Below are 24,019 nucleotides of genomic sequence, written 5' to 3' on the forward strand. Positions count from 1 at the left end.
GTGGATGCAGGTGCAGGAGTGATGCAGTGCGTTAATGAAATAGACAGAGATTAAATCCGGTTTGGAAAAGGGGTTCTTTATTTTGTATTTCCAGGTCTGTTGACCAATTAAAATAATAATAAAGCAATAACGGGTTTTGCAGACCCAAACAATAATAAACTACACGTATCCGCCCCACAATTATACATACACAGTCACCAGTCCTTGGTGAGTGCAGTAGTGCTCTTGGTGGGTGTGACAGGGTAGCCGATGTGGTGACGTCAGTCCAGAATGCTGGAATTAAGACAGACACGCAATACTGCAGGGCAAAAGATGTGGCGTGCGCTGTTTATTTAAATAACAAAAATATAAAACAATCACTTGCTCACCGAGCGGAATAAAAGGTTCAAACAAAAATAAAAATCACGAACACTAGAAACACCAAACACGTCAGGCTGGACAGATTGCTTTCACTGTTCCTATAGTTGTGTTTTTTTTCTTTTTCTTTTTCAGTTTCCTTTCTCCTCTCGCTCTCCCGTCCCTCTCCTCTGTACTCCCAGCCAGAAGGTAGAGAGCTGCAAGCTTTTATTTACTATGGCCGAGGAGTTAACTATCAATTCTCTCATTACCCCTCAGCCGCAATCTGCACATGTTTTTTTATTACTCCTGGCAGAGGATGAGCTGCTGACCTCTCCTCTGCCAGAACACATTTAAATAACAAAACAAAAGCGCATGGCTACTCCATCATACATATTTACAAATAAATAAATAATAATACAAACACAAAATAATAAACTGCACAGGGGCTGATGGGTACCCCATTCTAAAATAAATAAACAGTCATGTACAGGGCTCCTGTTACAGTGGGTGTTACAGTTTAGTTTGTGTGACAGTTAGTCCAGTGCTGTTCCGGTATTAGTGCTGACCATTGGTGACAGCTCCGGGATCGTTCTAGCTGTCTAGTGTACAAACAAGAAGATTATTACATAGACAAATAAACACAGAACACTCACAAGACTGTTCTTTTTGTTTATCACTGGTTCATTCTCAGTCCTTCTCGGTTCTCTCCATGTAAAGCAAAGCAAAGGAACAGATTAAGATTCTCTGGCCCCTTTTATGCTGTCGCGCATGACCCCTTGATAAACAAGTGCAAACGCCTCTCCAATCTGCAGCTGCCATGTTGTTTCCGGGTCAATACGTTCTTGCAGCGGAGTCTCGCCTTCTTCCAGACTGGCCGACTTCCCGACCCTGGGAAAGGACTGTCAGACCAGCCTGTCCAAAAGAACTCTGTTCTCACTGCTAATGCCCTCACAGGTCGAGAGGGAGATTTACAACCAAGAAACATAGTATTTCTACCTGTTGTTCAATTGAGGTAGCCCATTTGGTGGGGAGGCACTATTTTTCAGATTAGTCTGTTAATCTGTGCTACCAGTAGCTCAATTTTAGCACCTTTAAGTCAGTCTAGATGAAGTTTTTCAAAAATCCGGATCCCTCACAAATGACCTCACAATTAGTATAGCATATAGATACATATATAATTATATATAATATATAGCTATCTATATACCATAATACTAATATATATATAATATATTTACAGTAAATGTGACGGTTATGATAAGGAAACATTAAAAGAAGTGCAATACATAAAAACTGGTAAAATGAAAAAGAAAAATCATATAGCTATCTATTTATATGAAATAAAATGTTCTCTCACAAAAGGAGACAAATATGTAACATTTGAATACAAAAACTAGTAACTTGCCGAGGCTGAGCTGATCGGGAGATCCTGATTGGCTGAGGGGTGTGTCTGGGGAGGCCTCGCCTGTTTAACAATGCAGCAGTACCAGTTCGAGGCTACCGCAGCACGGCCATAGCTACATAGGCGGGCACTTGAGTGAACGCTTGCTTTGTTTACATCGAGGAGGAGAGCTTCTGCTCCGTAGGATAACTACTATGGAACCCTTCAGCTGCCAGTCAGTCTCGTTGCTGTTTGTGTACTCGGGCGCATAGACGCATCACTATACTGTACTTGAATGTAAGACGCTGGCCATTTTTTTTGAAAAAAAAAAATGTGTCTTAATTCAAAGGAATACGGCACAAATGTAACCGTCTCAAAAGAAAATATGCAACAGAGGAAATGTTTTGCTGGCATTTTACTGCAAACTTTTCTCATCAAAATATCCCCCTTGTTAGCAATCACAGCTGGGCATACTCTAGACATTCTGTCACACAACTTTAGCTATTTTTGTCCATTCCATCCTAATCTTCTCCCAGAGCATAGGTATGGTGATTACATTCTCCTGTGAAGCTCATCCCATGACATTTCAATGGGGTTATAGTCATGTGACTGGGGAGGCCAGTGCATCCATTTCAAAACCTGTTCTTCTTTCTGATTTAAGTAATTGAGGTTTAGTCTGGCTGTGTGTTTAGGGTCCTTTACAAACGTACCTTCTGTTTTTACTATAAAACAGCCCCAAACCGTCACGCTACCACCTCCATGTTTTACTGTTGGCACTACACAACATCCTGACCAACTCTTGCCTGTCTTTCTTCACGTACTGTTTCCTCATGGTGCTAAAAAGTTAGCAGCCATTTTAGGTAATTCTGACAGCCTCCTCGTCTGTACAAATGTTTTCGAGCTACAACTCTCCTTGTTATAGCAGCTTCTCAAAGACATCTCTTTACTGTTTCTTCTGATATGGTGACTTTTGATGTGAAATTGAAATCAGCAGCTAGTTTGGTGCTGGTTAGGAAACAAGCAGCCTTGGACTTTCGAACAATCAGTCTGTCTTCTCTTTTGTTGTTTTCCTCTTTATGTCACTTTTCTCTACATACCTTCCTTTTTTTCTGGATCTGTTGATTGTGGTCAGCATTCCACTATGCGAAAAATTGACTTTTCCTGCAATTTCCCTCACGGAATACCCTTCCCTGTGAAGAGTAAGTATGGATACACAATCATCATATTTATCTCCTTCCTTGGAATCAATTACCATACTACTCCTCTACACTCTTTTTCTGGCTCACCGTTTAAAAGAAGGCAGATTTTCACATGTCCGTCCCAGATTTTCAGATGTCTGTCCCAGATTTTCAAAGGGCTCTCTTGTCTCAATTAGTTCAGATTCTAAAAGCTGTCTGTAGTCTTCTGACTGTGATGGGAATGTACACTCTGTTATAAGGGGTAATAATTTCATGGGAGAAGCTGAGCTAAAATGCCAGTAAAACGTATCCACTTATATTTCCTTCAGAAATATATTTCTATTTACCATAAAAGGCAACGGAAAAGTGAAAAAAAACATAAATACTGTTTAATTTGTCTTAAGAGGCTTTACTTTTGTTATAGTTACTCCCATGACCAGAGTGTCTTGTTGCACTGCTACACTGAGCACTGTGCAAGGTGTTTTCTTTCCAGTTTTTCACATGACTTTTGAAGCTACGTTTTCTTAAAAATCCAACATTTTGTGTTTGCAGATTCATTCCTCTTCTTGCAGTCTCTTGATTTAAATTATTCGTCAGTTTGTGATTTTGGAACAAGCAAAGAGAATTGAGTAAGAGGAGCAGCTGACCTCCAGTTTCTCACGTTGAAACTCAAACCACCAGGGATCTTGCATTTTGGTTGATATACAAGCATATTAACATTGTCGCTATTCACTGGAAGTACAGGACATTTGAAATGAATACAAAAGTACCCAATTTTGATGAGTGCGTCAACGTAAGGCAATGTTCTATGATATGTCCTGCCGTATCCCCCAAGTTGTGATTTCTGATTGCGGTAAAGCAGTTGCTATTTTAATGCATTTTTTTTCTCAAAATGGGTGGATATGTGCTTATAAATCAGTTTGGAATAAATTATTTCACACAGGTATGATGTATAAGCTATACAGAACTGAAAATAAAAACAACCTTTTGGGGTCCAAGCCTTTTGTTCGTTATATTGAGGGGATCGTTCTAGCGAAAGGACAATCAAAATGAAGGATAAACTGTTGGAGTAAGTTAATGAGATGAGATTGTGAATAGAAGTAGAATTACACGTACCTGCTCGTCTCATGTATGCAGTATGATACCTTTGCTTTATCCTATTCGTTAAAAGCAAAAATCCCAAATTGAAGCTGAACTTTATTTCAAAATCAAACATGAATCGTTTCAAAGTGCACCAAATCTTAATCCAACATGCAAGAATCCCAAATCAACCCAACATGAAAAGTTCATCAGATCCTCAAGTTTTTATTTTTTTGTTGTTATTGTTGTTTATCTCTAATCAGTTTTGCTTTGCCGTGTACTCGCTGAACAAGCGAGAAAAAACAGAAAGCTTTTTGACAACCATATTCACGACAGACATATGCCTGCGTTACTGCTTTTTTCAAACAATCAATATAGTTTCCAGCTTTGTTGCAACATAAAATGATTTTCGTTTTCGGAGGCATAATTACACAGCATGTGCTTTTTTTATTAAGACAAAAGAGTTGACTTCACTGTGGAGGTGGCATCCTGTGCGTACAGACCGGGATGTTGGCAGTGTGTGTTTATGTGATCTTTTTTAGTTTTTTTTGTTTGTGGTCCAGGGGCTAGGTTCGTTATAGAAAGGGTGTACTGTATTTTATTTATTTATTTATTGCATTTATATAGCGCTTTCTATACAAAAGTATTGCAAAGCACGGTACAGTACATAGCAGAAAAAAAGAACAAACCACAATACATTTGTATAGCATGTCACACATACAGCTGCCATAAATCATAAGAAATAACCGTATGCACATAATACAAAAGCAGCAATTTTAAAGTAACATTAAAACCCACTAAGATGTAAAAGTGTGTTTTTAGTAGTAGTATAGGACAGGACAAAGCCCCCTTAAAACTACAGCTGCGTGTTTTTGCCCCCAAGCCTGTTGGTGATTAAACACTAATAACACTTTCTCAATAATAAAAAAATAAGTATTCTTTCTTAAGCTGCATTGTTAATCAGTAAAAGCCTTGCCAAACTAGTTTCTTAATTTCTTGTTTAGTGTAGGGATCTGTTATAAGTGGTTATAAACAATAGCAAAATAAATCCCTTTCAGGCACTGCACATAGTGAAACAGTGAAAACTCATTAAAACATATTGACAGGTATTTGAAATTTGAAGACACAGACCCTGATTAGAAAGGACTGGAGATAAAAAGAAAATTTGGTTTATGGTACAGGAATAGGTTAAATGCTATATTCACTAGTTGGAGGAAAAAAAGTTATTTTTCTGGTTTCCGTTCCTTGCATGGTCTAGTGGTACCACGTGACGAGCTGTATGCCTGCCAGCCTCTTCCTTGTTGATCCTCCGGAGACCATCTGTGCTGGGGGCATTGATTAGAGTGTGTCTGCTGGGATTACATCTTTTCTGTTGCCATGCCAACTAATCAGCTGATTTCAGTTTCCCTGGCAACAGAATGTCAGAGCGCAGAGTACCGTAACATGAATTCAGCAAATGTTTTCTTAATTGGCCCCTCTTTTGATTTAAGATACTTTGTCTTAAAAATAAGCTGAGTTTTCTATCTATCTATCTATCTATCTATCTATCTATCTATCTATCTATCTATCTATCTATCTATCTATATATCTATATAATAGCTATCTGGACTATTCTGATACTGGATTATATATATATATATATATATATATATATATATATATATATATATATATATATATAAACAAGATAGATAGATAGATATAGACAGTAGATCAGTATATATATATATATATATATATATATATATATATATATATATATATATATATATATATATATATATATATATATATATATACACACAGTAAAGAGTCAGTAGAGAACTAATTGGGACAGATACTAATTTGCATAATTGAACATGTATTAATAATAATTATTGTACCTTTAATAATGTATAGAATTAAAGTTAGCATACACAAGTACTTAGTACAGCTATTGTATCACATTAAGCATACACAATTACAAAGCTTAACATCTATTCTATACTTTCTGGTTTGGACTAGCTGCTAAAGAGGATTGTAGGTTGTATCAGAGGGTATATGAGAGCTTCTTGATAGAGAGAACCTCATCCTGTAAAGGGCAAAAGAAACAGAAAGATCTAGCCACAGGCTTTCAATTGCTGGAGAATGATGGCTGATTTAGTTGAATTGTTCCTATTTCATGGAGTACTTTGATATTCACTGCATTTTGTAAATGACTATCGTGCCAGTCAGATTGTTTAATCAGTGGTCAAAAAACAAAAACAATGTAACACATCATCACGCAAGTAAATTACAGGACGATCTTTACCTTATAAGATTTGTGTATAGGATTTATGGAAAATAATGTAGTACATCTACTCAACCCCCAGTGTTTTCTGTTGCTTAAAAGATCCAGGACCTGTCAGGGGGGAGGGAGTCTGAGTGGTCCCAAAATATAAATAATTTAATCTCGAGTAATTTGCTAATGGAATCGTTTTAATATCTCAGAAGGATACAACAGCCACAAAATGTTATGATAACCCTATGGGACCAATTATTTTAAGAGACCTACATTTTACAGGGTTCAAATATGTTATGAGGACTGAGGATTTTAAAGATGCTGGGTCACCTATCCTCACACCACAGAGGCAATGTGTGTCTTATAGGCAGTGTTGTTTTAGGGTTGCATGATAGAGTAGGGTGAAGAGAGAGAGGGTCATGAAGAATAGAATTCAGAGGAGGAGGTTACTGTTCTGAAGATGATCAGATCATGGGTGAGGTGACAAGGCAATATATGTCGGGGATATTGATAATTTCACTTGTGTCTGAAGAAAGAATGATATTGCGAGTTATAGAAACCTTTTTTTATGTGTCCAGTATGTACACTATCACTGGCAATCACAAAAAAGCAACACATTTTAAAAAGCTTTTCTTCTGTTTGTTTTGGGGTTTTTTGCCACCTATTGTCCTCTATTAATAAACTTTTTTATTTTTGTCTCCACAGGTCTGTACTGAAGGGCGTCTGATTCTGGAGTTCACATTTGATGATCTCATGAGGATTAAGGCATGGCACTTTACAATCAGACAGTACAGAGAATTGGTCCCACGCAGTATATTAGCAATGCATGTAAGTTTTCTTTTAAAACACACATTTGTAATCCATGAAAACTGTCGATCTGTATGTACAACTTGCAGAAGTCTGCCTGTGTGCCAATAACAAGACAGGTGATTCATGCCGTATTCATATTTTCATATCTTCAGTTTATTGTAGTTGCTATTTATAATAGCACACCAAATTAAACAACTAAATATGCCTAATAGAGGCTAACCCAATTTTGGATGCAAATGCATTTATTGGTGTAATTAAAGTGTTTCCTTATGCTATGATTGTTTGAGTATAAAGGATTATCCTGCTAATAAAAATGCAGTGAGAGAGTTGTTGCATCTATCAGAAGTCTGCCCGTGCATGGCATTGTTTCTGAATAAGGGAGTTCTATCGATGAACTCAACAACATTGAGCTATGTGGTCCGGTAGTTAAAGAAAAGGGCTTGTAAACAGGAGGTACTGGGTTCAAATCCCAGCTCAGCCACTGACTAATTGTGTGACCCTGAGCAAGTAACTTAATCTCCTTGGTGAGACATTGTTGTAAGTGACTCTGCAGCTGATGCATATTTCACACACCATAGTCTATGTAAGGCACCTGCTAAATAAACAAATAATGACGGGCTTAACTTCAAGATAATCAGTTATACTGAAGTTGGACATGTCATAAGCAGAAATAACAAGGGTTATCTATGAAAATTTATTTTCACTGTCATTTCATATACAATTTATTTTCGCCAGTCGGGGTTTGTCCTCCTGTGGCGAATAAAAAACATACCATGAGCGATCATTCAATATTCTGTTTATACCGCAGGTATTTTTTAAATAAATAGCAATAAAATGTGTAAATTTTTTATATGAAATCAATTAATTCAAGGATTATTTTACTTGTTGGATCTTTACTTTCATTGTCAAAATGCTATGCTTCAATGCGGAATTAATTTCTAACCCTGTTTACGCAAATGTCTTTTTAGATAAATCAGACTCTGGCAGATCTGTGACTGGTATTTCTTGACTAAACTCAAAACAACAACAGAAATGTGAAATGATCTTTCTTTTCTTTTTTATATCTATTAGTCTGACAGAGAGAAATATATTCCAGGTACTGTAGTTGCTGCATCTTTATAATAAAAGATGTTGGAGGATGTAATTTATTTCAACCTCTCAATAGGGGATTTGTGTACTCCCCAGTTGTTTCATTAAGAATCTAATTATATTCAACATAAAATAACAACAACCCTTTTTATACCTTTTAGTCATATTGTTAACTGATGTATGGAGAGAGCCATTCAAAATATATTGGGAATTGAAAAAAATGTGGTTGTTCTGAAGTAGTGTGATTAAGCATTTATAAACACAAGACTGGCAACTGGATTATAGGAGAAAAGGAAAACTATTTCTGTCTCAGTAAGATGATGATTCTTGGAACAGTGTTAGTCGTACCAAACTTGCACTGGCCTACCCTCTCCAGGGGTTCCATACTTGGAGCGCGCATGTCCAAAATCTAGAAAAGTTACTAGGGTGACGGTATGATGACATCCAAATTCTAGAAAAGGAACATTCCATTCTGATGCCAACTATCGTTGTAAATATAGCCAATTGTAGCTCATGCTTAAATACTGAAACGGTATGGTACATTGAGTTATGGCATGGATAGTGTTTATTATTTTTATTATTATTATTAAGATACACCAACATTGGTTAGATGTGCTTTGCTGAATCACATGTGAGATAACTAAGTTTAGTATTGCTGATACTGAGGCTTTTTCTTCTATGGCATGTACCCATTTGTCGAGGGTGGGGTGGCTAATGCAAACTGTAATGATCAGCCATTAAACTGGTTTCTTAGGGTATCAGTCAACAGAAAAACCCTGTAGAAGCCAAGCAATGTTTGTAGCAGTGCTTCAGACTTGATGAACCTGTTTCTTTTGAGAAGGGAGAAGACTTAGACATATTATGTCTAATTGGAAGCTGCAACTTTAAGTCCATGTTCAACCTTTGCAAAAGCTCAATTGAAGTAGGTTGCTTTTGTGTATGACTGATAAATATTGGAAAAGAATGGTTAGAGACTGAACCCTACAGAGTGTGTCTGTTGTTCCATTACTTTTATATATGAAAGCAATGCAGTGGCAGAATACAAAATTATGTAATGGAAGCATTATAGAAGCCAAGTGTTTTAAGTTGTGGATGACCATTAACTGCTTTAACTGGGGCTGCCAACCTGAGTCCCAGTTCAGATCTGTTTTTTCTTTTTTGTCTGCCGCTGATAATGCTGTTAGAAATAGATTTCAAATGTGCCACATAATTTACTATCCATGTTATGCTATTGTAATCTGAATCTTTGAACACCTTTTGAAATGAATAAATCAGTGTAGTAAATAATCGCCTATTATACTATACGTCATGTGTCAAGTTAGCATTTCAGCATCCTTTGCCAACATGCTGACAGCATTCAATCTGTTACATTCAGCAGTTTACCCTGAAAACACATTGTTCAAGTTTTTGTCTGGGTAATTGGTTTATTGCCACCTTAATGAATAATCTGTATTTACACCTTCAATTCCAACTGTTGAACTTCCTCCTTGTGTGTGTGTGTGTGTGTGTGTGTAAAACTGAACCCTCTGTTTTGAGATGTTAAAATCAGCTGAATGTTTTGCAAGGTGCTACAGTCAAATTCACGTTAAGATGAATGTCGAAGGACTAGGAATTATTTTTAACAGTAATGTATGCCAAACAGTCATGCCTACTACTGTACATTGATCATGTATTGTACATTGATCATGTATTGTACATTGATTCTGTGTGTATTGTACTGGACATGTAGCTTTTGCTGAACTGATGTACATGCAGTGCAATGGACTACAACTAAACTGCAAGAAAACAAATCTGATTCTATTACATGCATAGTACCGGTACTGTATTTGAAAATAAATATGTTTTACCAAAAAAAATAAAAAATAAATCAAATTTGTTGTAAAAAGGAAAGGCTTAAGAAAAGGAAATGCTTCTAATGAAAAGGCCAGTCAAGTGAGTACATTCTGGTTGGACTCTAATAACAAACCTTTTTAAACCTCAAACAAAAGAATAATTTCTGGCTACTATATAAAATACAATTGAATTATCTGTACAAGAATATATGTTTTTCTCTGTATAAAACTCCAGATATGCTACCATACTGTACAGTGATTATTGCATTACCAGTACTATTATTTCATGGCTGCAGTTTTTACAGATTTCCCTTGTGAAAATATTTCCCCGCATATATAAGTTTATTATAATAACTGTTAGATTTGGAAATAACTGAAAAATGAGGAAAGAAATCAAATTTAGTATTTCTACAGCGTGTGAATTATGTGGTTTCATTCGTGTACCACTGTGAATGCAGGCTACCATGCAAAGCACACTTGATTTTGTTAGTTTTTTTTTTGTTTGTTTTTCCAGCACTTATATTTAGTCTTATATTGAAATTATGCAAAAATATATGAGGAGTTGTAGTTCAGATGCATTTTATAGTATAAGTAGCACACCATTTTCCTTTAGTTTTCATTTAAAAATAAAGAATGCAAACATGCACTGTCATTTTTTACAGAAAGTAAAGTAAAACCTATTCTTATTTGTAGGGATATATGGCAGGCAGAAAGTTTAATGCAGAGGGGGTAGCAAAACTTCTCACTGAAGATATAACCTCAGGTCCAGAGTCAGAGATAGAGAGTGGCACCCTGGCTCCCCCAGTCACATTGACTCTGAAATGTCTGACCAAGACACAGTTGAGGATGAAGCAGGACATGAAGAGAGAGAGGGGACAGTGGTGAGGAAGCAGACAGTGACAAGGTAGCAAACAGTAGTGAGGAAGAAGAAAGCTGCACAGAGATTGTAGAGGAGCTAGAGCAAAGAAAGTGGGCAAAGAATGACATCACTTTACTCATTCCAGAGTGTATACAGGTTGCTGGCCCAATTGCTTAGTGAATTTAGAGTCCAGTGGAGTTTTTCATGTGCTTGTTTGATGAGGAACTGTTTGAGCACATGACATTTCTGCCCATGAAGCCAGTGAAGAGAGGTTACAAAATCTGACATGAGCTGACATGAACGGCTATGTGTGCGTCTTCAAGGTTTACACTGGGAAGACTGGAGGGAACCCTGAGTGAGACTTAGGTGGGCAGGTGGTGAAGTCACTCTGCTCCCAGCTGGAAGGAAAGGCTTACCAAGTCTACTTTGACATCTGTTTCACATCTGTGCCCTTACTACAAGAAATGAGGGCCAAGGGACTGTGAGGGCAAACAGAAAGCATCTGCCAACTCTGAAGTCAGAGAAAGATCTGAAGAGAGGAGACTCTGATTTCAGTGTTTCATCTGACAGGATCTCCTGTGTGAGATGGAAGGATGGGTGCACTGTCACACTCTTGTCTGCCATTCACAGTCCTGTTTCCATTTCACAAGTGGAAAGAAAGGAAAATCACGGGTCGGTTGTCCAGCTATCCTGTCCTAAAATGACAAAGGATTACAACATATCCATGGGCTGCGTCGACAAGGCTGATAGGATGAAGTCGTTCTATGCTATTGATCGGAAGAGTAAAAAGAGGTGGCACAGACTTCTGTGGCATTTTGTGAATGTCAACACGCACATCTTGTTCAAGGAACACTTCAAGACCAACAAAATGAAGCTGAAAGCCTTCCGATGCTCAGTTTTTACAGGATTGGTGGGAACAATATACTGGGAGAAGACGCTGTAGTGACGGAAGAAGATCTGGTGAGGGAAAAAGGGGCTCTGGTGAGGGAAGAAGTGACCAAGATCAAGTCCTGCGACACAAGCCATACATACCCCTTGAACTACGCACTGCCCGGGCCCTACACCTCCCTGTACACAGCACTTCAGTTGCACTACAGCTAGGGAGCCACAACGTACGAGATGGATGTGCTCTGAATGTAAAGTGGGGTTATGCTTGAGCACATTCAAGAACTGTTTCTCTACTTACCATCAGAAGTAAGGGATTTGCTAGATGGGTGCCAAGGGACTTAAGTGTCACAGTGGTTTCAGGGTGAGACCACAAAAACCCAGGGACCGATACACACAATTTTTTTTTCACATGTTTATTCCACTTTAACATGGAATGTGGTAATTTTTCCTTTGAAGTTGAATTATTACAAACAATTATGTTTCTGTGCCTCGAAGGGTTAAGTTAAATCATTGCGCTTGTAACTTTATAACATCACAGAAATCCTTATAATCTTTTTTTTTTATTATTTGTCTTCATTGGAATCGACATATTGAGGACATGTTGTCACTTCAAAAGAAGGAGGTTACCTGATCTGCCTGTAACCTTATGATGCTACACTTGTATTGTAACATTCAGACTACATGCAACCATTTTTTCCAGAGACATCTAGTTCATAAACCTGTTTTTTTTTTTTTTTTTTTTCATGGAAAATATAACGTTAGACTTTTTTTTTTCCTTAAGGTAAAAATGATCTCTGCTTCATGCTTGGCTCCTGGTTCTTATTGATTTTCAGTGTATTTACTGCAGCACCAGAAATGTAGTAAAGGCAATCTTTTTGATAAGTGGATCATTAAAGAAAACAAATAGTTTAGATTTATGAATGTGATATGTTCTGTTTAACCACAAGGGAGTTATAAAGGTCTTCAATAAAAAGTCAAACAAAATCTTAATAAACCATTCAAACCCATGTTCTTCAAAAGAAAGCTGAATGCTTTTTTTTAATATTTTGTATTTTTCACATCAAATGTTTTTTTTTTTGGAGTAATGGAAATATTATTATTATTATTATATATTATTATTATTATTATTATTATTATTATTATTATTATTAATAAACCCAGCTTAAAGCTGGGAATCAATCAGGGGTGGGGGGTTATGATTATGAATCAGTGAAAGTTTCATGCCGTGTTGCACACTGTACACAAAGCGATTTGTTTTGTGGTGCAAGAAAAAAATAAGACTCCCTTTCGAACACTGATCAAGCTTGCACTGGGGCTCAACTGCATCAGCAGCACTGGTATACTGTATATTGTATATACTGTATATTGTAACGCTCCATGAAAATAAACGGGTTCACACCGGTTGTGAACACAGGTAAAAGAAATTTTAAAAAAGGACCGCTGTCAGCCGCGGATCACGACAAAGAAATAATAATAATAAAATAACTATCTATTCTCAGTTTCTCACTTGCTCTCCGCTTCACAGTGCTGTTTCAAAATGATTATGCCAGAGACTTTGTGTATGTACCGCTATTTATATTAAAAATTTTCCTTCATATAAAGCTACAGATTTTTAATCTTTTTTTTTTTTTTTTTTTTTTCAAAATAGGCAGTGTTAATCACGGGTATGTCAAACTGTATAACAGAGCAAGTGTAGTAATAAAATGTGTCTTTAAAAAAATAGTCTGCTGAGGCTGTCATTAGTTTAGACTTGACTGTAGAAAGCGTTCAATAACTCCTTGTTATCGACAGCATTTTGCTGTCGTTCACTCTTATGAATAGCAGGTTGACACTCAGAACTGCTCGAAAACTTTATGCTAATGACATAATCGTTAACCTTTCTCTCAATTTGTAAAAAACATGCCTTCATAGACGAAAATCGCTGGGGCTTAACAACGCATTTGAGTTATTTCTTATGAATAGCAACTGCCTTTAAATAGGTGGCTATGGACAAAATCTCTTGAGACAGGGATTGTACCGACAGATTGGAGAATTGCAAACATAATACCGCTCCACAAAAAGGGAGACAAAACCAAACCAGGTAACTACAGACCAATAAGCCTGACTTCTATTGTATGTAAACTTATGGAAATTATAATAAGATCCAAAATGGATAATTGCCTATATGGTAACAGTATCCTGGGAGACAGTCAGCACGGTTTTAGGAAAGGGAGATTGTGTCTAACTAACCTGCTAGATTTTATTGAGGATGCAACATAAACAATGGTTTGAAATGGTTTGTTTATTAATTTGTAATCCAGATGGTCTGATGACCAGGCAGAAAGGAATAATGATCTGGCAGTACACAGCAATGTTTATTGCACGGTAGTTATAAAGGGTTGCAGTCCCACAAATAATAACTCGCTATAAAACACCCACAATGTACAAACACAGTCACCAGTCCAATAGTGCTGTACTGCTCGTAGTGCAAATACAATTAATCGTGATACACAGTGCAGTGTTGTCCGGTTTTCACAGCTCCGGATCGTGTTAGTCGTCTAACAATGACAACAAGCAAACAGCTAGACACGACAAAACAAACAAAACACTCGCGATACAATAAGATACAGGTCCTTCCTGGTTTCGTAACACAACCATCAACAAAGGACGAACAGACAAAACAAACAAGCACCATGCTGGTCCTCCTGCTTTTCTATTCTTTTCTTTTCCTTTCTCCTTCTCACTCCCCTTCTTTCTCCCTGAACATCCAACCCTGAGTGAGTGAAACGTGCTTCTATATATACTGCTGTGCCGAGATTCAATTACTAATTAATTATTCATTTGAATCCCAGCACATGAACTAATTTGTGCACTCCCAGTGCCCACATACTATGACATACTTTAAATGCACGTGAAGTGTTTGTGCAATCCCTGTTGCCTAAATACAACTATATATTTTAAGTCACTCGTGCTACACAGACCCATTTATATCCCGTGCAGCAATATCTATACTCCAGCATTAACACACCACACGCAACACAGAACACATAAATATGCACAGGAACACTTGGCCACAATATGACATGGTTTACATAGACTTCCAGAAAGCTTTTGACAAAGTCTTGGATGAAATATTAATTCTCAGACTGAACACAGTGGGGATTCAAGGAAATGCATGCACATGGATTAGGGAGTGGTTAACATGTAGAAAACAGAAAGTACTGATTAGAGGAGAAACCTCAAAATGGAACGAGGTAACCAGTGGAGTACCACAGGGATAAGTAGTAGGTCCTCTGCTCTTCCTAATCTACATTAATGATTTAGATTCTGATATAGTAAGCAAACTTGTTAAATTTGCAGATGACACAAAAATAGGAGGAGTGGCAAACACTGTTGCAGCAGCAAAGGCCATTCAAAATGATCTAGACAAGATTCAGAACTGGCCAGACACATGGCCAATGACATTTAATAGAGAAAAGTGTAAGGTACTGCACGCAGGCAATACAAATGTGCATTATAAATATCATATGGGAGATACTGAAATTGAAGAAGGAATCTATGAAAAAGATCTAGGAGTTTGTGTTGATTAAAAAATGTCTTCATCTAGGCAATGTAGGGAAGCTATAAAAAAGGCCAACAAGATGTTTGGATATATAGTGAAGTGTTGAACTGAAATCAAGGGAAGTAATGTTAAAAATTTACAATGCATTAGTAAGACCTCATCTACAATATTGTGTTCAGTTCCTGTCACATCGCTACAAAAAGGATATTGCTGCTCTAGAAAGAGTGCAAAGAAGAGCGACCAGAATTATTATTGGTTTAAAAGAGCAGAAAATTCATTCATTCAGAGCAGAAAAAAGAAGACACTTTTTTTACAGAGAATTGTGGGAGTCTGGAACCAACTCCCCAGTAATGTTGTTGAAGCTGACACCCTGGGATCCTTCAGGAAGCTGCTTAATGAGATTCTGGAATCAATAAGCTACTAACAACCAAACGAGCAAGATGGGCCGAATGGCCTCCTCTCGTTTGTTAGAGATCCACAAATGTAATTTGTTGCTAGTGGTAAAATAATTTTTTAATGTACGATTTCTCATTGTGGTCAACATTTAGTGAAGGCTAAGTTTGCCTCAATTCTTGTCCTTCACAAATATATGATTTTGTGATTTGTAGGGTTAGAAATGGTTATTTGAATCTGGCATAGACTAATGTAAGCCGCAGTGCCTTAGACTTCACCATTAAAAACGAATCACATTATTTCTTCATCATGTTTCTACCTAATACTGGTGTTTTGTGCCAAAAGGAATAGCAAGAAGCATTTGATTTTAAGCAGATGTATACTGTACAGCTCACTTTTCCATCCTGTACTGTAGCTTATTGTAATTGTTTTGTCCTTTAAACAAATCTAGAAAGATTAAAGTGTGCACAATGTAGGTTTCTTTACAAAGTTATTTACGCTCACTTTCTCGCATATGGTGAATCCCATTGAAAATTCCCTAGTACTACAGAGAATCGCTCTGTAACTTGAGGCAAGTCAATATCTACTGTGGTTATCCTGCGGTGCGGCTTGCAGTGTAAACTCAATACTCTCTTTTTCCAGTAGAGTGCGCTAGACAGCTTTTAGAAATTTAGCGGGCTGTATACCATTGTTCAATAACAACATGATTGTATACCATTGTTCAGTAACAAGAACAATTATTTATAACTGCAGTTAAAAAAAATCTGTAATTTGGTTGTGCTTTTAATTTGGAATAAAGCAGGAACTGAACTCTGTTGTAACCCTTTATTCTTGAAAGAAGCAAGCTTAGTTTTCATAATGGAAAAAAATGCATAAACTGCTGGTAGGAATTGTGGATTCAATTTAATACTCATTAACCCTTGGAATGAATCCATCCATCCATTCATTATACGAACTTTTTGCGTGCAACATCTGCAGGCTTTAAATACACATTAATCAGGGTTGTACTGTTTTTTCAGATGCTTTAACACACTGCTAATTATGACATCTTATTTGACAATGATTGGTATTATTAATTCAGCCAATTTATTCTTGACAGTAAACTATCATTCCAATGAGCCCCTTCCTGTGTGTTGCAGGTGGAATTGTGCCAGTAAACTGGAAAATCTTCATAACATTAAAAAAATCAGAATAATAGCTTTTATTTTTAGTGTAATTCTACATAATATACAATAAACATGGATAAATATAAATATAATAATGTACTGGGCATATCATAGCATATTTATTTAACATGGTTCATTCTGACAGAATTGGCTGCAGGCATCGTTTTATATTACACTTTTCATAAGCAGTTTAAAAAGCATTTTAATGTATTTTAGTTTGTTTTTCGCTGAATGTAACGTGATGGAGCAGACAATGGTTTAATGGCATTTTTTCCTGTTTTTAAAACATTGCAGGCACAGGACCCTCAGGTGCTAGAGCAGCTGTCTAAAAACATCACTCGAATGGGCCTGACCAACTTCACCCTCAACTACCTCAGGGTAAGAGCTGCTGCGCCATCCTCTGAGCTGAGTGCGGCTTTTCAAGCAACAGTTTGATCTCAACTTCATATAATTATGAGCACAGATAAGTATCCATTGAATATTAATTACACAGGAGAAAATTAATTGCCTATAATAGCTTTTATCTTGAATAAAAAGATAAAGCTCTTCAACCCCCCCCCCCCCCCGCCCTTTCTTTCAACCTCCTGTATTACATATTTTCATTCTGGCCTTCTTACTGTTTATAATATTTTAACCCGTGTGTGACACTGTTTTGTGTACATGTAGATTACCGTGTGTATCCAGTTGTGATGGAATGTGTTAGGGCATTCTGTTATGTCATTCAGAGTATCAAAACCTGGTCCTAGAAGGGGAAGCATGTCTGTCTGTTTACGTTAAAGATCAGTTACACTGAAAAAGGGACTGTTCGATAGGTTTCTCTACTTGACTGATTTTTCTTATATGTTTTACCTTCAGGTTCTGCTTGTGTTTTTGTGTTTAGCTGAGATTTACTGGATGTAAATTACCAAGCTTTGAAAATAACTCTTTTAGTAAGCATGTCAACCAATCAGTCTTTATTGCTTATATAATTAGGGCTGAATTAGAAGGTTCAAAGGTTCGTTCGCCAGCCAGGAATTCAAAGATTGTTTTAAACCTTCGAAGGTTCACCAGACACTATTCACGCTCTGTTTTTTTTGTTTGTTTGTTTGTTTTTTCGTTAACGGAAATTGTTTGACAATGTGTGAATACTATGAATCACACATTAAATGTCACTCATATGCAAAATTAGATTTTCTTTTTGTATAATGCATATTACATAAACAAAAGTTATTAAAGTATTAAAATCCAACCAAATCTTTATAAGTATCAACTCTATGTGATGCCGCTGCCATGTTTGGAGCAGGGTATAGTATCCAAAGCACTGGGGGGTACCTGTAGCGGTTGTAGTGCTTCAGTAAAATATGTACTGAATACCTAGTGTAAGAGAAGTGCTATGGTAGGATATGTTTGAAACATACAAAATATACGCTAACACTAATAATTTTAATTTAAAAATACTGAGCACCGTCTGTCCCTCCCCCCTCCAGCTCATTTTATCCAGAAGCAAACCTTTAATTTCTTCATTCACCATCTCGACACCAAAGCGTCGTATAGCATAAGCTATATTGAAAGAAATGTCTTGAAACCCCTCTGCTGTTTGGGATTTTTTTGTTAAATGCCCAATCAAATAAAAGGTTCAATGCAAACTGTGCAAGTGACTCGTATCATGGAGGCACATCCAGTCTCCAGGGTCACTTTACAATCGTAAGTTCATATTATTATTATTATTATCATTACCATTATTATTATTATTATTATTATTATTATTATTATTATTAATAATAATAATAATAATAATAATAATAATAATAATAATAATAATAATAATAATAATATATTTTTAGTCTTATTTAAATGCCTAAGAAGGGCTTCATCAACTCCAGCCATCAATACGATGACTGGAGAAAAAAAAATCAAATTAGCATCCTCTTGAAAGAGGATGCAAAATAAGTAGGCATTTAACTAATTAAAGAAAAAAAGCAGGTAAAAGGACTGTAAATTAAATGGTCAAAACAAAGGGAGAGGTGGTACAGAGCACGCCACCCAGAGCCCACTGGTTGACAAAGGCCGACATGTCGCCAGCAGACTTTATTTTGAGTCATTCATTTTGTAACGTGACAACGCATTACAGATCCCTTTTTGTGCTGACATGTGTCATAATAGCAGACACAATAACGCTCTGGCTACATATGTCATGCGTCTTCTGGCCTTGTACAAGCTGAATACACTCCTACGTGATTGCAGTGACAATAGGGAGCTGCATGGGGAGTGGGAACGAAAGCACCTGCTATGCATGTTCAACAGTGCCCTCTAGAGGCTGCTGCTGTTATAGGCAAGCTGTGGCATTTCTTCACACTTGACCTTGCATGTTTGCCTTTTAACTTGTGCTTCCTGAATTTTGATCACTTCAACTTACAGACAGTTTGCTTTTTTGTTTTGTAACATGATTGCTGCTGCATGCAGATGTGTTTGGTGATATATTTAATGCAATATGTGTTTGCTCACAGGCTGCTGTTAATGAGATGTGTAGAAAGTGTCCAATGAATTGTAATTAGTACTCTCAATCTCTCTTGTCTTTAACACCAGCTGGACAGATTGCTATATTTTTTGTACAGATTGTCTTGAGGTTTTTCCACACTAGGGTAGGTGACAGCCACCATGCAATAACAGATGGCAAACTCAGGCCTTGTTGGCAATCAGCAGGTTTTTGCTAATGACTTAATTAGCTATGCAAATTGTCAAATCAGTATGTATATTGTTATTTAGTGAAAGCCTCACCTAAATTAATTACCATAATTAAACAGCAGAACGTTAAGTATATTGGGGGTGGCCTGGGGATTTGTTGGCTTGCTAACAGGGAGAAGGATCTGTCTTGGATAAACAAACTTGTTCTGTATTTCTTCCAGTGCAGTGTGTGTGGGGGGAATTCAGTGCTTGTATAGCGAGTCAAATGATCAGTGAAGTGCTTTCCATTTAACCACTGCTTTGTTTCCTGCATGGGAATCCCAGTCTATCACTGTGTGTGCAACACAACAGAGGACAGGTCACAGCTGCCAGGACTGAAGCCATAACCTGATTTTATTTAGGACCTACTCAATCATTGACAGCACTTGTGTTTGTTAACTCAATAAAATATTGCTGAAATGTGTTCCCATATTCCAACTTGCTTTTCTTGTTATTTGTCTTTTTTGATAGATTACTTCTACAGTAGGAGCAGTTTCTTAAAGTTGACTAATGCTTGAACTTGACAAGTGTCACATTTTACCTCTTACTGATTGTACTACATCAGTCTTTTTATGATGCTTGGGATCACTGAGAGTGATTCTGGGGTCTCCAGATCTGTGTTTGTCTGGTTTAAACTTGCTTTTGGTTTGCCTGGAGAATTATAACTGCCTAGCACGGAACAGACTTTCTCGTTCCATTCAAACCATTCAAACTTTCAACTCTGCTGACCCAATCTACTGTACTGACAGAAAATATAATAACGCTGCAGAACCCAGAACAATATTTATTTTAAATATAACCCACACCTAGTGTATAATGTAAATGATCTGCCTTTAGTTCACTGGCATTGTGTGAACCTCTTGTATAATATCAAAAAGATTCTTCCAAAAATTAGCAAATCTAAATTGACCAGAAAATGTATAATAGCATAAGGGCATTTTGATTATTATGGGTATTCTATGATAACTGAAAACATGTAGAGCATGAATCCAAATATGAAAACGTAGCTTTACAGTAGTAGTATACACACAACTCTGCAATGTAAATGTTTTTCTTTCATCCTTCCCTTTTTATAAGGTTTGCAGTGATTCAGTGCATTTCAGGTTTCTGTTGGTCTAATATTGAATTAAATCAGTTTTTCCCTGCAGCTCTCTCTAATTGGCTTTCAGATAGCTTGAGGCTTTGTTCAGATCCTAGATCCTGTTGCCTCCACTGGTTTCTATATTCTTTAAAGACTATGGTGACGTTATAGAAGATACACTGTAGCTATCATTTATTATTTGAGTACGTGCACTTCAAACACAATTCAGTCATTGTGAGGATGAAAATGCACACACTCATCAGAGTGCTGAGTTGACACACTCAAGTCTGTCTGTCTGCTTGCAGGACGTAATGGTGGTGGGCGAGCCAACGCTGATGGGAGGAGAGTTCGGCGACGAAGATGAGCGACTCATCACGCGGCTGGAGAACACGCAGTACGACGCAGCAAATGGCATCGACGACGAGGAAGACTTCAGCAACTCTCCCGCACTGGGCAACAACAGCCCCTGGAACAGCAAACCCCCAAATAACCAAGATCCCAAGCCTGAAAACACAGCTCCACAGCCGTCTCAGTAAAGCAATCGCCCTGCCCAGGCTAGTGGGTTGTTCTGACAGCATACTGTACTCTGTGGGTATAACGTTAGCACTGTACTCTTTAGTGTTGCAAGGTTAACAGACATATGTTGGAAATTATATCCTTGTTAACACTGAAGAGAAATATAGGACTGCAATATACATATTATAAATACACATTTTTACATACACATATATAATGTGTGTAACAAATAGCTGGAGAATGGAAGACTTCTCTGCCACTGTACATATCGTAGCTAGACATTGTTTGTAGGAGTTAAATTGGGGTTAAATCAGACAGTTTGGTTGGTATAGCACTTGTACGGTTGCTGTAGACTTGGGATTAGTTTAAAACGACCTCCTTCATATAAGTGACAATTCAAGTCCACAATGTAATAATAGTTAATAAATTGCAAATAATAATAATAATAATATAATAGAGTTAAACAACAACACATTTGATTTTAAGGGAAGGCAACCTGATTAATTTAATTTTAAAAGATTGTGTTGGTAACGCCTGATATTCTGAACCAATGTGATCTTCTTAATGACAACATTTTTATAATAAAATTGTTTGTAAAATAATGTCAGCGTTCCTTGGGCAAGACATATTTAGAGATGTGTGTGTGTGTGTGTGTGTGTGTGTGTGTGTGTTGAAACTTTTGGAGAAGTATTTTCAGATAAGGTATATATACTGCGTTGACTGTCTTAGAAGATGGTAGCTTTAGCGCGTTGTCTGAAACCAAGAAACCAAAACAGCAAGAATGATCAAAATGAGTCAAAACCCAGGGAAGTTGTTTAAGGATGTATCAGTGAAAAAGAAACATACGCAATGATAGATGGAAATAACAATAATTCAAGCACATGCTTTTTTATACTGTCAAAAAAATACACCAAACAGGACCGCATTAAATGTAAGCCTTTAGGCAAGGTTCAAGGGATGGGAGCGGGGGCTCAGCTATACCCTACTAAAAAACTAACACATTCGATTGATACAGTAACACCTCCACTCCTTGTCAAAGTGTTTCAGTAGTTGAGCTGGACACAGTAAGACCTCTCTATTTTGCTATTCCATAGTAAAAAAAAAAAGACAAGCTAATATATTTGCAGCGGTAACTGGAATGGATCTCAGCGGCAGTGGATTTAAACACTGTCACCGTTTTAAATGGTGTGGTTCTCAAAGCTGTACATGTGGGTTGAAACGCAACAAACAGAATCTGGAACACAGCAATCCAGATGTTTTAGGAGGGGAACTAAAGTCGTTCGAATCTGCTGTTGTGTACTCTTACATTTGGTTTCACAGACCCTGATTAGTACTAATCTTAGATTACTTTACATAGAATAACATTAGGCAGTTCAAGAGTAGTGCTAATCTAGATCTGAGAAACCAGCCATGCTCTTTTTGTGACATTTTATAATTATGTAATGCATATTTTAAAACAACAAGTAAAACAACCATGCCATATACATGCTAAGAAATATACACAAAGACGTTGAGGATCACTGGCTTAAAGCATGTAACTAGGGAATTTTACATGCCTTAAAAATCCCAAAATACCAGAGACTTGCATGCCCTGTTAGAGGTGCTTTATTTGTTCTGTGTCTTCCACCAGGATGTATTGAATAAACCCTACTGTACTAGACTATATTAACTTGTGGGGTGGCATTGAAAGTGAAGTGCTGGATAGCATAGCATCTTTGTTTGACTTTCATTCATTAATTCTTCTATAAATGGAACAGTGTGATTTACACTAAAGGGTTGTGGGTTAAAGGTTTGTAAATAAGCTAGTAATCCAGAAATCTTAAAGCCATGGAACCCATTATTTAGGGGTAACTGCGTAGAAAATGTTTTGTGTTTTTACTGGATTTTGATGTTTTATTAGTATTGCTGTCATTTATTCCATGTTTCCTATTTTTTCAAAAAACAAATACAAAAAAATCAAACAAAAAAAGACCAGCGCTGACTAACTTCTTTTATCCTTGTGTATTGATGTGAGCATTCGTAAGGAAACTAACAGATTTTCAGAATTTGTTTCATCCATGTATTAATAGTGTTCAACACAACATGTAAAATATAGTCTTTGTGTCACATTACTGATGTATTTTATGTATGCTTTGCCATTATACGTGCCAATAAACTGTGGTTACATGAGATATGCCCAAATTGTTGACCTTTCCTTTTTGTATTCATATAATTTATTGAAAACCATTTTTAAAGGCATTTAAAATATTTAACTGTACTACACAACCATACTATCTGGGACATCATGAGTCTCAAATTAATACTTTTCAAAGTCTGCTAATGTCTCATTTCTAATTTGCATTTATTAACTGTATTTTTTTTAGCATCTGTTTCTCCTTAGCTAAATACTAAATATTTTCCAAGGTATATTATAAATATGTTGGTAAATATATACCAATTTCAAGTATATATATATATATATATATATATATATATATATATATATATATATATATATATATATATATATATATATATATACACACACACACACACACACATATATTACTGCATACATCCAGAGAGTGCAGTAAATAAGTACTATAGTATTACTAAAACACTAGTACTGTACTATAGTAAAATATGAATACTATACTACTGTCTATAGATAGACAGTATGGTCTAGTATACTATATTCAGTACTAGAGTAGTACTATAGCACTGTTCTACAGTATTATGGTACTGTACCACAGTACTACTATACTGTAATATTGTATTTATATTATATTGTAGTGTACTATACAGTACTATAGTAGTGCACTATACATTACAACTATAGTAGTACTATTAATCTGTGTTGTATACAGTAGTACAACAGTCAAACATACAGTATTATTAAAATGGCAATATTAGTAGTAAGCAAT

General features: G+C 36.6%; 1 pseudogene; it reads left to right on the top strand.

The window, feature by feature from the left end:
* The window catches only part of LOC121329868, a 100,005-nt pseudogene extending 76,718 nt beyond the window's left edge, over positions 1–23,287 (top strand).
* The last annotated feature ends 732 nt before the right edge of the window (positions 23,288–24,019 follow it).

This window comes from Polyodon spathula, chromosome 2, assembly GCF_017654505.1.
Source record: "Polyodon spathula isolate WHYD16114869_AA chromosome 2, ASM1765450v1, whole genome shotgun sequence".
In the NCBI taxonomy this organism is placed as follows: Eukaryota; Metazoa; Chordata; class Actinopteri; order Acipenseriformes; family Polyodontidae; genus Polyodon; species Polyodon spathula.